This window comes from Oncorhynchus keta, chromosome 13 (genome assembly GCF_023373465.1).
Source record: "Oncorhynchus keta strain PuntledgeMale-10-30-2019 chromosome 13, Oket_V2, whole genome shotgun sequence".
In the NCBI taxonomy this organism is placed as follows: Eukaryota; Metazoa; Chordata; class Actinopteri; order Salmoniformes; family Salmonidae; genus Oncorhynchus; species Oncorhynchus keta.
This window is the reverse complement of record NC_068433.1, coordinates 50221860-50235992: the sequence shown is the minus strand read 5'-3', so window position 1 is coordinate 50235992 and position 14133 is coordinate 50221860. Positions and strand designations below refer to the sequence as shown.

The window sequence follows — 14133 nt, the reverse complement described above, 5'->3', positions numbered from 1 at the left end:
CTGGGTGAGAGTGTCGAGCTGAGAGACAGATCGCACCCGTCCAGGCTGGCTGTTGCTGCTGCTTCGCAAGCGCTGTCACGCTTCAACAGCCAGACAAGGTGTTTGGCTCCTGCAGATTAATTGTCAGGGCTAAATTAACTTTCCTTCCATCCAATTGCAACCTAAAACAGCCAGGGCTTTCGAGGCTCTGGGTTCTCGAGACAGGGGAGAAGGGCAGCACATCAGGAGCTGTCAGATCCCACACAAGTCCACAGAAGCATCAGGAATCAGTTCACTGGGAGCACTAGACCAGGATTCATGGTGTCTGCTGTCCGAGAGGGTACAAGAGAGAAGGCTTCAGTTGGATCAGTATCAGAGGTACATTCAGTTAGAAATATTTAGTTCAAACTGTAATACATTTTGTAGTAAAATCCCTTGACACAGGGAGAAAATTCACTTTGAACTGTGCATCCTATTCATATGATACAATGAGGCAGCAGCAGTAGTAGTTGTGGTAGTAGTTGTAGTATATTCAAGAAAGAGTACACGTCGACCTGAAAGACTCTTGCATAAATATAGAACAATGAATTGTTCCTCAGAAAGTGCATTGCGAAGGCTTTCATTATAGGGAAACATCATGCTGATAAGGGTTGTCTTGGGTGGGTTAGAAAAGGCCCTCTTTACTTTTATAAGCAGTGGCACAGAAGCATAAATATTAATACTGAGCCTAGAGCTCATGATTTTTTTATGCAACTGAGAATCTTTTGAAATTAAATCGGCATAATAGAATTTCTTTCATTACTTCATTTTGAAGGCCATAAAAAAATGTTGGCGTTTAAACTGCGTTGGAGAGGACTCCCAATAAGAAAAGATTGTATTGTGAACCTATTTGTTTTCCAGCCAGTGAAACACCCAACAACATGGAACTGAGTGGCCTCGTCTGTGACATGTTTTCCAACCTGTCAGATTGTGTGCGGTTTTTCAGGATTGGAGTGGTGCCTGTGACACATCCAGCCTGGTTGCAAGCCAACAGACCCTCAAATCACATACAGTGTGCTCCAAGGTAATGATGAGGGAGAAAGTTAAAGACCCACAAATAGCATACCCCAAGACAACCTCTCACCATCACAATAACAGGGGAGGTTTCATTCAGGATTATCCGTAATCATGGTTCCCGTCCATATTAATGTAGAAGTGTTTACAAACATATTTTATTCTTATTTACAATAAACGTGACTTTAAAATGACACAATACATTATTTAGTCATTATGTAGTCATTCAATTTAGTAAATATGGGACCAAACACTTAACTATTTACATATACGTGAATTTGTCCCAAAACTTCTGGTCCCCTAAAATGGGGGAACTATGTACAAAAAGTGTTGTAATTTCTAAATGGTGTATCCGATATGGATGAAAATACCCTCAAATGAAAGCTGTCAGTCTGCACTTTAACATCATAGTCATTGTATCATTTCAAATCCAAAGTGCTGGAGTACAGAGCCACAACATCATAATTGTGTCACTGCCCCAATACTTTTGGACCTCACTGTAGCTGGCGATTAACGCAGTCAGCCAGATACTCATTTGGCCATCATCTCAGCCTGGAGAGTCCTGGAGGCAATTATGAAGTGGAGAGCAGATGTCATCGGATTCTGAGCGTCTTAACAGATAATAAAGAAATGGATCCAAAGAGCACCGAAGGACACTGACATGTAATCACCAGGCTGATAGATTTTAGACGCTCCACGGTGACATGTAGTGAAGAACAGAGTTACCCCCTGAGAACTCCTCAATGATTGGGTCAACAGAATGCCATCACTTTCACCTGTATTGATGGGTTCCATTCCCTAGGCCCCTCCCCCTCTTGGTTTTGTTCGATCTCAGTCTCTGCCAGTGCCCCAGAGGTGCTCCAAATGTGTTTGTATGAAGTCAGCCTGTTTGTGTGTGTAAGACAAATTAAATGGGGGGAGGCATGAAGTCCACATGCTGAAGTTTGACCATACACTTTAGGTCAAAACGTTCAATCACGCAGACGGCCAGAGACTGGTGTAGACATTGTCTCCATTCGTTCTCTTGCTGTCTCTGTTGGACCTGAAGTTGATAAGATGAATTGGATAAGAACCACTGTGTACTATGGATCCAGACAGAGGAGATGGAGTCTTGCATGTGTTATAGTTCTATCTAAACGCATGTGTTGCTGTTCTACTGTGCTGTGTGACACTGGAGAGGACTATCTTGCCAGACAGTGGCAACCCAGCCTGTCTCTGTGCTAGTCTGATCGAGATGCATGGAGTTACCTGTCCTCAATGGCCAGAGTGTTAGCTGTCAGCCTGGCTCTGTTTGCATGGCTGATTTATGTCATTTCCACTCCACTCGGAATGGACTCTCGGCTTCCATCAAGGTAGAGGAGTTTAGACTCCTTTCGACTCAGCAATAAGTTCAATCTCAATTTCCACTCAGACACATAGCAGAAATGGAACATTTGCAAGACTGAAAAAAAAACAACAAGTAATTCTCCCTTTCCACCGTATGCTCCCTTTTAGCGATGTTTCCCCAACAATATTGCTCTCTGCTCAGCAATTTTCTCCCAGCCAACGTATTTGTGTCTGGGAGATGACAGAGCGAATGACAGCCGGGTCTCTGGGCCTTGGGTAGGTAGGTGTTTCATATGTCATAGAGGGAGCAGCACGACGGTGTTAAAGGGGGATTTCATTTTGTTTCATCAGACACACACACACACACACACACACACACACACACACACACACACACACACACACACACACACACACACACACACACACACACACACACACACACACACACACACACACACACACACACACACCTTAGGGACTGCCCCATGCCATACGAGGGATGGGGTGGGATGGGGCTAACCTAATGGTAGAAACAGGGATTGGATGGGGCTAACCTAATGGTAGAAACAGGGATGGGGTGGGATGGGACTAACCTAATGGTAGAAACAGGGATAGGATGGGGCTAAGCTAATGGTAGAAACAGGGATAGGATGGGGCTAACCTAATGGTAGAAACAGGGCTAGGATGGGGCTAACCTAATGGTAAAAACAGGGATGGGGCGGGATAGGGCTAACCTAATGGTAGAAACAGGGATGAGATGGGGCTAACCTAATGGTAGAAACGGGGATGGGATGGGGCTAACCTAATGGTAGAAACAGGGATGGGATGGGGCTAACCTAATGGTTGAAACAGGGATGAGATGGGGCTAACCTAATGGTAGAAACAGGGATGGGATGGGGCTAACCTAATGGTTGAAACAGGGATGAGATGGGGCTAACCTAATGGTAAAAACAGGGATGGGATGGGGCTAACCTAATGGTTGAAACAGGGATGAGATGGGGCTAACCTAATGGTAAAAACAGGGATGGGATGGGGCTAACCTTATGGTCGAAACAGGGATGAGATAGGGCTAACCTAATGGTAGAAACAGGAATGGGATGGGGCTAACCTAATGGTTGAAACAGGGATGAGATAGGGCTAACCTAATGGTTGAAACAGGGATGGGGTGGGGCTAACCCAATGGTAGAAACAGGAATGTGGTGGGATGGGGCTAACCTAATGGTAGAAACAGGGATGGGATGGGGCTAACCTAATGGTTGAAACAGGGATGGGATGGGGTGGGGCTAACCTAATGGTAGAAACAGGGATGGGGCGGGATATGGCTAACCTAATGGTTGAAACAGGGATGGGATGGGGTGGGGCTAACCTAATGGTTGAAACAGGGATGGGATGGGGTGGGGCTAACCTAATGGTAGAAACAAGGATGGGATGGGATGGGGCTAACCAAATGTTAGAAACAGGGATGGGGTGGGATGGGGCTAACCTAATGGTAGAAACAGGGATGGGGCGGGGATGGGGCGGGATAGGGCTAACCTAATGGTAGAAACAGGGATGAGATGGGGCTAACCTAATGGTAGAAACAGGGATGAGATGGGGTTAACCTAATGGTAGAAACAGGGATGGGATGGGGCTAACCTAATGGTAGAAACAGGGATGGGATGGGGCTAACCTAATGGTTGAAACAGGGATGAGATGGGGCTAACCTAATGGTAGAAACAGGGATGGGATGGGGCTAACCTAATGGTTGAAACAGGGATGAGATGGGGCTAACCTAATGGTAAAAACAGGGATGGGATGGGGCTAACCTAATGGTTGAAACAGGGATGAGATGGGGCTAACCTAATGGTAAAAACAGGGATGGGATGGGGCTAACCTAATGGTTGAAACAGGGATGAGATAGGGCTAACCTAATGGTTGAAACAGGGATGGGATGGGGTGGGGCTAACCCAATGGTAGAAACAGGAATGTGGTGGGATGGGGCTAACCTAATGGTAGAAACAGGGATGGGATGGGGCTAACCTAATGGTTGAAACAGGTATGGGATGGGGTGGGGCTAACCTAATGGTAGAAACAAGGATGGGATGGGATGGGGCTAACCAAATGTTAGAAACAGGGATGGGGTGGGATGGGGCTAACCTAATGGTAGAAACAGGGATGGGGTGGGATGGGATGGGATGGGGCTAACCCAATGGTTGAAACAGGGATGGGATGGGATGGGCCTAACCTAATGGTAGAAACAAGGATGGGATGGGATGGGGCTAACCTAATGTTAGAAACAGAGATGGGGTGGGATGGGGCTAACCTAATGGTAGAAACAGGGATGGGATGGGGCTAACCTAATTGTAGAAACAGGGATGGGGTGGGATGGGGCTTACCTATTGGTAGAAACAGGGATGGTATGGGGCTAACCTAATGGTAGAAACAGGGATGGGATGGGGCTAACCTAAGGGTAGAAACAGGGATGGGATGGGGCTAACCTAATGGTAGAAACAGGAATGTGGTGGGATGGGGCTAACCTAATGGTAGAAACAGGAATGTGGTGGGATGGGGCTAACCTAATGGTAGAAACAGGGATGGGATGGGGCTAACCTAAGGGTAGAAACAGGGATGGGATGGGACTAACCTAATGGTAGAAACAGGAATGGGATGGGGCTAACCTAATGGTAGAAACAGGGATGGGATGGGGCTAACCTAATGGTAGAAACAGGGATGGGATGGGGCTAACCTAATGGTAGAAACAGGGATGGGATGGGGCTAACCTAATGGTAGAAACAGGAATGTGGTGGGATTGGGCTAACCTAATGGTAGAAACAGGGATGGGATGGGGCTAACCTAATGGTAGAAACAGGGATGGGATGGGGCTAACCTAAGGGTAGAAACAGGGATGGGATGGGGCTAACCTAATGGTAGAAACAGGAATGTGGTGGGATGGGGCTAACCTAATGGTAGAAACAGGAATAGGGCGGGGTGGGGCTAACCTAATGGTAGAAACAGGAATGGGGCAGGATGGGGCTAACCTAATGGTAGAAACAGGGATGGGATGGGGCTAACCTAAGGGTAGAAACAGGGATGGGATGGGGCTAACCTAATGGTAGAAACAGGGATGGGGCGGGATGGGGCTAACCTAATGGTAGAAACAGGGATGGGATGGGGCTAACCTAATGGTAGAAACAGGGATGGGATGGGGCTAACCTAAGGGTAGAAACAGGGATGGGATGGGGCTAACCTAATGGTAGAAACAGGAATGTGGTGGGATGGGGCTAACCTAATGGTAGAAACAGGGATGGGATGGGGCTAACCTAAGGGTAGAAACAGGGATGGGATGGGGCTAACCTAATGGTAGAAACAGGAATGTGGTGGGATGGGGCTAACCTAATGGTAGAAACAGGGATGGGATGGGGCTAACCTAAGGGTAGAAACAGGGATGGGATGGGGCTAACCTAATGGTAGAAACAGGGATGGGATGGGGCTAACCTAATGGTAGAAACAGGAATGTGGTGGGATGAGGCTAACCTAATGGTAGAAACAGGGATGGGATGGGGCTAACCTAAGGGTAGAAACAGGGATGGGATGGGGCTAACCTAATGGTAGAAACAGGAATGGGATGGGGCTAACCTAATGGTAGAAACAGGGATGGGATGGGGCTAACCTAATGGTAGAAACAGGGATGGGATGGGGCTAACCTAATGGTAGAAACAGGAATGTGGTGGGATGGGGCTAACCTAATGGTAGAAACAGGGATGGGATGGGGCTAACCTAATGGTAGAAACAGGGATGGGATGGGGCTAACCTAATGGTAGAAACAGGGATGGGATGGGGCTAACCTAATGGTAGAAACAGGAATGTGGTGGGATGGGGCAAACCTAATGGTAGAAACAGGAATGGGGCGGGATGGGGCTAACCTAATGGTAGAAACAGGAATGTGGTGGGATGGGGCTAACCTAATGGTAGAAACAGGGATGGGATGGGGCTAACCTAATGGTAGAAACAGGGATGGGATGGGGCTAACCTAATGGTAGAAACAGGAATGTGGTGGGATGAGGCTAACCTAATGGTAGAAACAGGGATGGGATGGGGCTAACCTAATGGTAGAAACAGGAATGTGGTGGGATGGGGCTAACCTAATGGTAGAAACAGGGATGGGATGGGGCTAACCTAATGGTAGAAACAGGGATGGGATGGGGCTAACCTAAGGGTAGAAACGGGGATGGGATGGGGCTAACCTAAGGGTAGAAACAGGAATGTGGTGGGATGGGGCTAACCTAATGTTAGAAACAGGGATGGGGTGGGATGGGATGGGATGGGGCTAACCTAATGGTAGAAACAGGGATGGGATGGGGATAACCTAATGGTAGAAACAGGGATGGGATGGGGCTAACCTAATGGTAGAAACAGGAATGTGGTGGGATGGGGCTAACCTAATGGTAGAAACAGGAATGGGGTGGGGCTAACCTAATGGTAGAAACAGGGATGGGATGGGGCTAACCTAAGGGTAGAAACAGGGATGGGATGGGGCTAACCTAATGGTAGAAACAGGAATGTGGTGGGATGAGGCTAACCTAATGGTAGAAACAGGGATGGGATGGGGCTAACCTAATGGTAGAAACAGGAATGTGGTGGGATGGGGCTAACCTAATGGTAGAAACAGGGATGGGGCTAACCTAATGGTAGAAACAGGGATGGGATGGGGCTAACCTAAGGGTAGAAACAGGGATGGGATGGGGCTAACCTAATGGTAGAAACAGGAATGTGGTGGGATGGGGCTAACCTAATGGTAGAAACAGGGATGGGATGGGGCTAACCTAAGGGTAGAAACAGGGATGGGATGGGGCTAACCTAAGGGTAGAAACAGGGATGGGATGGGGCTAACCTAATGGTAGAAACAGGAATGGGATGGGGCTAACCTAATGGTAGAAACAGGGATGGGATGGGGCTAACCTAATGGTGGAAACAGGGATGGGATGGGGCTAACCTAATGGTAGAAACAGGGATGGGATGGGGCTAACCTAATGGTAGAAACAGGAATGTGGTGGGATGGGGCTAACCTAATGGTAGAAACAGGAATGGGGCGGGATGGGGTTAACCTAATGGTAGAAACAGGAATGTGGTGGGATGGGGCTAACCTAATGGTAGAAACAGGAATGGGGCGGGATGTGGCTAACCTAATGGTAGAAACAGGGATGGGGCGGGATGGGGCTAACCTAATGGTAGAAACAGGGATGGGGCGGGATGGGGCTAACCTAATGGTAGAAACAGGGATGGGATGGGGCTAACCTAATGGTAGAAACAGGGATGGGATGGGGCTAATCTAATGGTAGAAACAGGGATGGGGCAGGATGGGGCTAATCTAATGGTAGAAATAGGAATGTGGTGGGATGGGGCTCACCTAATGGTAGAAACAGGAATGTGGTGGGATGGGGCTAACCTAATGGTAGAAACAGGGATGGGGTGGGGCTAACCTAATGGTAGAAACAGGGATGGGATGGGGCTAACCTAATGGTAGAAACAGGAATGTGGTGGGATGGGGCTAACATAATGGTAGAAACAGGAATGTGGTGGGATGGGGCTAACCTAATGGTAGAAACAGGGATGTGGTGGGATGGGGCTAACCTAATGGTAGAAACAGGAATGTGGTGTGATGGGGCTAATCTAATGGTAGAAACAGGAATGTGGTGGGATGGGGCTAACCTAATGGTAGAAACAGGAATGTGGTGGGATGGGGCTAACCTAATGGTAGAAACAGGAATGTGGTGGGATGGGGCTAACCTAATGGTAGAAACAGGGATGTGGTGGGATGGGGCTAACCTAATGGTAGAAACAGGGATGTGGTGGGATGGGGCTAACCTAATGGTAGAAACAGGAATGTGGTGGGATGAGGCTAACCTAATGGTAGAAACAGGAATGTGGTGGGATGAGGCTAACCTAATGGTAGAAACAGGGATGGGGCGGGATAGGGCTAACCTAATGGTAGAAACAGGAATGTGGTGGGATGGGGCTAACCTAATGGTAGAAACAGGAATGGGGCGGGATGGGGCTAACCTAATGGTAGAAACAGGAATGTGGTGGGATGGGGCTAACCTAATGGTAGAAACAGGAATGGGGCGGGATGTGGCTAACCTAATGGTAGAAACAGGGATGGGGCGGGATGGGGCTAACCTAATGGTAGAAACAGGGATGGGGCGGGATGGGGCTAACCTAAGGGTAGAAACAGGGATGGGATGGGGCTAACCTAAGGGTAGAAACAGGGATGGGATGGGGCTAACCTAATGGTAGAAACAGGAATGGGATGGGGCTAACCTAATGGTAGAAACAGGGATGAGATGGGGCTCACCTAATGGTAGAAACAGGGATGGGATGGGGCTAACCTAATGGTAGAAACAGGAATGTGGTGGGATGGGGCTAACCTAATGGTAGAAACAGTGATGGGATGGGGCTAACATATTGGTGGAAACAGGGATGGGATGGGGCTAACCTAATGGTAGAAACAGGGATGGGATGGGGCTAACCTAAGGGTAGAAACAGGGATGGGATGGGGCTAACCTAATGGTAGAAACAGGAATGTGGTGGGATGGGGCTAACCTAATGGTAGAAACAGGAATGGGGCGGGATGGGGTTAACCTAATGGTAGAAACAGGAATGTGGTGGGATGGGGCTAACGTAATGGTAGAAACAGGAATGGGGCGGGATGTGGCTAACCTAATGGTAGAAACAGGGATGGGGCGGGATGGGGCTAACCTAATGGTAGAAACAGGGATGGGGCGGGATGGGGCTAACCTAATGGTAGAAACAGGGATGGGATGGGGCTAACCTAATGGTAGAAACAGGGATGGGATGGGGCTAATCTAATGGTAGAAACAGGGATGGGGCAGGATGGGGCTAATCTAATGGTAGAAATAGGAATGTGGTGGGATGGGGCTCACCTAATGGTAGAAACAGGAATGTGGTGGGATAGGGCTAACCTAATGGTAGAAACAGGGATGGGATGGGGCTAACCTAATGGTAGAAACAGGGATGGGATGGGGCTAACCTAATGGTAGAAACAGGAATGTGGTGGGATGGGGCTAACATAATGGTAGAAACAGGAATGTGGTGGGATGGGGCTAACCTAATGGTAGAAACAGGGATGTGGTGGGATGGGGCTAACCTAATGGTAGAAACAGGAATGTGGTGTGATGGGGCTAATCTAATGGTAGAAACAGGAATGTGGTGGGATGGGGCTAACCTAATGGTAGAAACAGGAATGTGGTGGGATGGGGCTAACCTAATGGTAGAAACAGGAATGTGGTGGGATGGGGCTAACCTAATGGTAGAAACAGGGATGTGGTGGGATGGGGCTAACCTAATGGTAGAAACAGGGATGTGGTGGGATGGGGCTAACCTAATGGTAGAAACAGGAATGTGGTGGGATGAGGCTAACCTAATGGTAGAAACAGGAATGTGGTGGGATGAGGCTAACCTAATGGTAGAAACAGGGATGGGGCGGGATAGGGCTAACCTAATGGTAGAAACAGGAATGTGGTGGGATGGGGCTAACCTAATGGTAGAAACAGGAATGGGGCGGGATGGGGCTAACCTAATGGTAGAAACAGGAATGTGGTGGGATGGGGCTAACCTAATGGTAGAAACAGGAATGGGGCGGGATGTGGCTAACCTAATGGTAGAAACAGGGATGGGGCGGGATGGGGCTAACCTAATGGTAGAAACAGGGATGGGGCGGGATGGGGCTAACCTAATGGTAGAAACAGGGATGGGATGGGGCTAACCTAATGGTAGAAACAGGGATGGGATGGGGCTAATCTAATGGTAGAAACAGGGATGGGGCAGGATGGGGCTAATCTAATGGTAGAAATAGGAATGTGGTGGGATGGGGCTAACCTAATGGTAGAAACAGGAATGTGGTGGGATAGGGCTAACCTAATGGTAGAAACAGGGATGGGATGGGGCTAACCTAATGGTAGAAACAGGGATGGGATGGGGCTAACCTAATGGTAGAAACAGGGATGGGATGGGGCTAACCTAATGGTAGAAACAGGGATGGGATGGGGCTAACCTAATGGTAGAAACAGGAATGTGGTGGGATGGGGCTAACATAATGGTAGAAACAGGAATGTGGTGGGATGGGGCTAACCTAATGGTAGAAACAGGAATGTGGTGGGATGGGGCTAACCTAATGGTAGAAACAGGAATGTGGTGGGATGGGGCTAACATAATGGTAGAAACAGGAATGTGGTGGGATGGGGCTAACCTAATGGTAGAAACAGGAATGTGGTGTGATGGGGCTAATCTAATGGTAGAAACAGGAATGTGGTGGGATGGGGCTAACCTAATGGTAGAAACAGGAATGTGGTGGGATGGGGCTAACCTAATGGTAGAAACAGGAATGTGGTGGGATGGGGCTAACATAATGGTAGAAACAGGAATGTGGTGGGATGGGGCTAACCTAATGGTAGAAACAGGAATGTGGTGTGATGGGGCTAATCTAATGGTAGAAACAGGAATGTGGTGGGATGGGGCTAACATAATGGTAGAAACAGGAATGTGGTGGGATGGGGCTAACCTAATGGTAGAAACAGGAATGTGGTGTGATGGGGCTAATCTAATGGTAGAAACAGGAATGTGGTGGGATGGGGCTAACATAATGGTAGAAACAGGAATGTGGTGGGATGGGGCTAACCTAATGGTAGAAACAGGAATGTGGTGGGATGGGGCTAACATAATGGTAGAAACAGGAATGTGGTGGGATGGGGCTAACCTAATGGTAGAAACAGGAATGTGGTGTGATGGGGCTAATCTAATGGTAGAAACAGGAATGTGGTGGGATGGGGCTAACCTAATGGTAGAAACAGGAATGTGGTGGGATGGGGCTAACCTAATGGTAGAAACAGGAATGTGGTGGGATGGGGCTAACCTAATGGTAGAAACAGGGATGTGGTGGGATGGGGCTAACCTAATGGTAGAAACAGGGATGTGGTGGGATGGGGCTAACCTAATGGTAGAAACAGGAATGTGGTGGGATGAGGCTAACCTAATGGTAGAAACAGGAATGTGGTGGGATGAGGCTAACCTAATGGTAGAAACAGGGATGGGGCGGGATAGGGCTAACCTAATGGTAGAAACAGGAATGGGATGGGGCTAACCTAATGGTAGAAACAGGGATGTGGTGGGATGGGGCTAACCTAATGGTAGAAACAGGGATGTGGTGGGATGGGGCTAACCTAATGGTAGAAACAGGAATGTGGTGGGATGAGGCTAACCTAATGGTAGAAACAGGAATGTGGTGGGATGAGGCTAACCTAATGGTAGAAACAGGGATGGGGCGGGATAGGGCTAACCTAATGGTAGAAACAGGGATGGGATGGGGCTAACCTAATGGTAGAAACAGGGATGTGGTGGGATGGGGCTAACCTAATGGTAGAAACAGGGATGTGGTGGGATGGGGCTAACCTAATGGTAGAAACAGGAATGTGGTGGGATGGGGCTAACCTAATGGTAGAAACAGGAATGTGGTGGGATGGGGCTAACCTAATGGTAGAAACAGGGATGTGGTGGGATGGGGCTAACCTAATGGTAGAAACAGGGATGTGGTGGGATGGGGCTAACCTAATGGTAGAAACAGGAATGTGGTGGGATGAGGCTAACCTAATGGTAGAAACAGGAATGTGGTGGGATGAGGCTAACCTAATGGTAGAAACAGGGATGGGGCTAACCTCATGGTAGAAAAAGCCCTTATACTCTGCCAGGTTCATAGGGCCAACAACCAGCTTAAACTGATGAAAAATAATGAGGTAGGAACTGGACCTGCCGGAGAGAGCAATTTCCTATGTCCTCTGCTTGTGAATTGTGTTTTTGAGAGCGGTGCCCTGTGATAATGGTGAATCCACAGTTGTTCTGGGTTGAATGAATAGAATAAAACGGCTGGTGTTGACCGAGACCTTTTTCATCGCGTCTCGAGAAATCATCGAGTCTCATTTCTCATTCAATAAGTTGATAAAAATGGCATCACTGAAAGAGCTCAAGAGGGACATACTGGGACATATAACACACTTAGGGGAGGGGAGAAAATGGAGTGAGTTCATTATTGATGAGAGGAATATGAGAAGGAAGGAAGGGGATGGTGGAGTGACATATTACCACCTGGGACCATGACTCATACTGGCCAATGACCACCGATGATGTTCTCCTGATGAATGTCTCAAATTAAAGAGTTACTTTAACTGTAGTGTGATACCGAAAGAAGAGCTGGTGGTTCAAATTGGCATTTTAAGCACAAAATGCGCTTCACAGCTTCCTCATCCAACAACACAGGGTGGGTCCTCCTCTATAGATTGGACAATACTCAGTCCTTTCCCTTTGTCTAATGTGGTAGAGAAAGGCACTTTCCAGCAATCTAAATACATTCCATAAAGAGACTAGATCTTTTCAAACAGATATTTGATTTCAAATTGGATTGATAAAACATTCAACAAACATTCTGATAAATACTTCGAAACCAGCATCAAAGGCCTGTCTAATAGTATGTCTAGGCTCAAGCTCCTGTTATGAAACACAAGGCTGTGTGTGTGTGTGTGTGTGTGTGCGTTTGTGCCCGCATGCCTGTCTGTATAGGCTGTGTTAGTCTGACGTCAGTATTGTACATGGGCTGTGGAATGTCCAGCGGTAATGGCACGGGTTATTGATTCAGTGTGCACTAATCTGTCGAAACCGGTCGAAACCAGCTGCAACAGGGGGCGACGCTTCCTAAAAGGTCATCTGCAGCCATCTGCTCCGCAGCGGATGTGATTATCCTCCTACAACTTGTTAAAGTGCCACCATTAAGAGGATCCCACAGCAAATTAGAACTGAAATTAGTTGAGAAGAGGGAGAGTTTTCAGAAAGTTACTTTGTCGAACGCAGTTGTAGTCGACAGAAGTACAGTGCTGTCGATTGAGAATGATACCAGTTAAAAGTCTAACTGATCCAAACTCCTATCACTCAATAGTATTTTGACGATACTCATATTGAAAAAAGGCCTATTTTTAGATACCTTTTTAGGATACATTAAATATAAAAAATTGGCCAAATAATGTATAATTTGAATTTTATTTAATACATTTGAAATACATTCTGAAATATATTACGGAATGTATTTAAAATGTATGTCAAGTCTATATCACAATATATGTTAAATGCATCGGAAAATGTATTTACTAAATTTCAAAACACATTCTGAAATACATTAAAGAATCTATTTTAGAATCTATTTTCAAATGAATTTGTCGATATATTTGGTAAATATATTTTAAAATGTATTTGGAAATGTTTAGTAAAATATATGCCAACATTCATTTACATTTATTTGTCAGAAATATATATTTTAGATTAGAATGTATGGCAAATACAAAAATTGGCCAAATCATATTGGAACAAAATGGTGACTGTCTTAACAATGAAACTGTCAGAGTAGGCTCTTTGGTATCACATGCACTGATATCAGTCTCATGAAGACTGTGGAACTGGCAGTGTCCAAGCATAACCTTTAGGGAAATTTCTAAATGTTTCAACTTCATATTCATCATCACTCAACAAATTGGATGCAGTCTATTCCAGTGCCATCCGTTTTGTCACCAAAGCCCATATACCACCCACCACTGCGACCTGTATGCTCTAGTCGGCTGGCCCTCGCTACATATTCGTCGCCAGACCCACTGGCTACAGGTCATCTATAAGTATTTGCTAGGTAAAGCTCCGTCTTATCTCAGCTCACTGGTCACGATAACAACACCCACCCATAGC

The 14133-nt window shown here is 47.0% G+C and overlaps 1 protein-coding gene across 1 annotated transcript in view; it reads left to right on the top strand.

Moving 5' to 3' along the window:
* The first annotated feature begins 338 nt into the window (after positions 1-338).
* The window catches only part of LOC127906844 (pleiotrophin-A-like), a 64906-nt gene continuing 51111 nt past the window's right edge, over positions 339-14133 (top strand). The window contains exon 1 of the mRNA XM_052460575.1: positions 339-357. The gene's annotated coding sequence lies outside the window, so the exon portion shown is untranslated. The remainder of the gene's footprint in view (positions 358-14133) is intronic.